The 2,682-nt window shown below is 40.9% G+C and overlaps 1 pseudogene; it reads left to right on the forward strand.

The window, feature by feature from the left end:
• Window positions 1-6: 6 nt before the first annotated feature.
• LOC119345208 lies at window positions 7-2,197 on the forward strand (annotated as a pseudogene).
• The last annotated feature ends 485 nt before the right edge of the window (window positions 2,198-2,682 follow it).

Raw genomic sequence — 2,682 nt, forward strand, 5'->3', positions numbered from 1 at the left:
TTCGGCTTAGAAGAGGGTTGTTTTGCGAAGGGAGATTTTCACCTCAACTGCTCAGTTACGACTTCATCAGCTGTCCTCATGTTGGCACATCTGGAGGTAAACAGCATGAATGTTGATGAAGGGACCATTAATATCACCAATCCTGAGCAAAAAGGAGGATTCACCCTGTCTGGAGGTCTTTTTTATTCATATGGGACATTGTTCTCCCCTCTGCAATGGGTTGCTGCAAATCTAAGTTGCATAGAGGCCCGACAGAATAAAACCGGATATGCTTGTGTGAGTCTCAACAGCAAGTGCGTAGAAGTAAACACTGCAGACATCTATGTTGGTTATCACTGCAAATGCGCAGATGGCTTCCAAGGAAATCCATACGTCCAAAGTGGTTGTAGCGGTAAGCACAATATATCTCTTATAAAAGAAAATTTGTACAATTATATCAAAGCTAAGGTTTACAGCGAAAATACTTCGCTGCATCTGGTATGTTTTATCATGCATGTAGGCTTTTTTACTTGGCTGATGTACTGCTTCATGTTAATTGAATATATACTATGTCTCATGTATATAGTTTTGGGATGCATCTTATCAAGATCTTGTTAATTTCAGACATTGATGAGTGCATTCAGCCAAACAATTGTAAAGGGATCTGCCATAATATTGAAGGAAGCTTCTTTTGTACTGGATGTCCTCGCAAGACTGAGTATGATCAAACAAAAATGCAGTGTACTAGAACGAAACAACAGACTCTGCTTTTAGGTAAGAATGTTATGGTAACATTTGATAGATGACATAGAACATTAACTTAAAGAGCTTGATGACTGCAGGTATAATTATTGGGTTGTCTTGTGGATTCGGTGTTCTACTTCTGAGCTTCAGTGCATCACTTCTCATTCTTAGATGGAAAATAAATGTTCAAAAGCAACTACGGAAAAAATATTTCCAGAAGAACCAAGGTCTTCTCATTCGTCTGATGAAACTGCAAATGAGAATACTAAGATTTTTTCGTTAGAAGAGCTAGAGAAGGCAACAAACAACTTCGATCCTACACGTATTATCGGACGTGGGGGCCATGGCATGGTTTACAAAGGCATATTGTCTGATCAGTGTGTCGTTGCAGTAAAAAAGTCAAAGGTCATTGAGCAATCTGAGATCAGACAATTCATTAATGAGGTCGCAGTCCTCACTCAGATAAATCACAGAAATATTGTGAAGCTCTTTGGATGTTGCCTCGAAACCGAGGTTCCACTACTGGTGTATGATTATGTATCCAACGGCTCACTGTCTGAAGTTCTTCATGCCGATGCAAGTGATGGTTTTTCCTTATCTTGGGGTGATTATTTGAGGATTGCTCTCGAATCAGCAGGAGCTCTATCTTATCTCCATTCTTCAGCTTCAGTATCAATCTTCCATCATGACGTGAAGTCCTCAAATATTCTTTTGGATGGGAACTACACAGCTAAAGTTTCTGATTTTGGCGCTTCCAGATTGGTTCCAATCGATCAAACACATATTGTCACGAATGTGCAAGGTACATTTGGGTACTTAGATCCAGAGTATTTCCATACCAGGCAGCTGAACGGGAAGAGCGACATGTACAGTTTTGGTGTGGTACTAGTGGAGTTGCTTCTCAGAATGAAGCCTGTATTTACATGTGAATCAGGCACAGTCAAAAGTTTGTCAAACTATTTCCTTCAGGAGTTCAATGAGGGAAGAATCACAGATATTGCTAATTCTCAGGTGCTTGAGGAGGCAACCGAGGAAGAGATCAATGGTGTTGCCTCTCTTGCAGAGCGGTGCTTGAGGCTACACGGTGAAGAAAGACCAACCATGAAACAGGTTGAGACAGAACTGCAGACTCTACGGACAAAACGGATGAACTCATCTCAGCCAGATCCGAGAAGTGGAGAACAGATGCAACCAAGGTCGTTAACTCAAAGGAGTAGATATGCTCGGCAATTATCCGCACAGCCAGGAGGTAGCCAACGACGCTATAGCTTGGAGGCAGAGTTCTTGTCATCTTCTAGCCTGCCACGGTAGATGAGGCTATTGAGCTTATTAATAATGGATAATTTCTTTCCCTCTTTTGTGAACCTGTATTTCAGGCATCATGATTGTATCAGATTCTCGGTTGGAATTATGCTTGCTTATATGTGTACACTGGTTTTAATTACCCAGAGATAGGGAGTGAATTTCTAGCATATGCATTGTGTTGATGAGATCAATGTTTATAAGAGATTTAGTGAATTAGACTAGCAATGATTTTGAGCGCTCTTTTTATTTCGCCATTGCCACCGTTGGTACATTGCTGCGTTTTCTTGGTGCTTCTTTTAATACAAGATATATGTTTCATGTTTTTTCTCTTGGCGCAAATACAAAAGGCATTCAGATGCATGTTGGGTAAACAGAAGGAGAATGCACTATATCCAACTCTAACATTTGTTGGGGCCCATCACACTGCTGCCATCCTTAAATGTCAGACAGCAAAGGCCTCTGAATAATTGAATGTGTATTTTGTATGCTGAAATCGAGGATGCTGAAACAATCTCAGGCACTGGCCGGTTCTCTCCAGTTCTTGAGATGAACCCACTTGTCCCCGGAAAATGTACAAGTGCTCACTTCGTGTTATCATTTTAGTCGATTCTCTGCATTTCTCTACTTTATCTCCAGCGGTGAGGGTTTTGACTT

The sequence above is a fragment of the Triticum dicoccoides genome, unplaced genomic scaffold (assembly GCF_002162155.2).
Source record: "Triticum dicoccoides isolate Atlit2015 ecotype Zavitan unplaced genomic scaffold, WEW_v2.0 scaffold215194, whole genome shotgun sequence".
NCBI lineage: Eukaryota > Viridiplantae > Streptophyta > Magnoliopsida > Poales > Poaceae > Triticum > Triticum dicoccoides.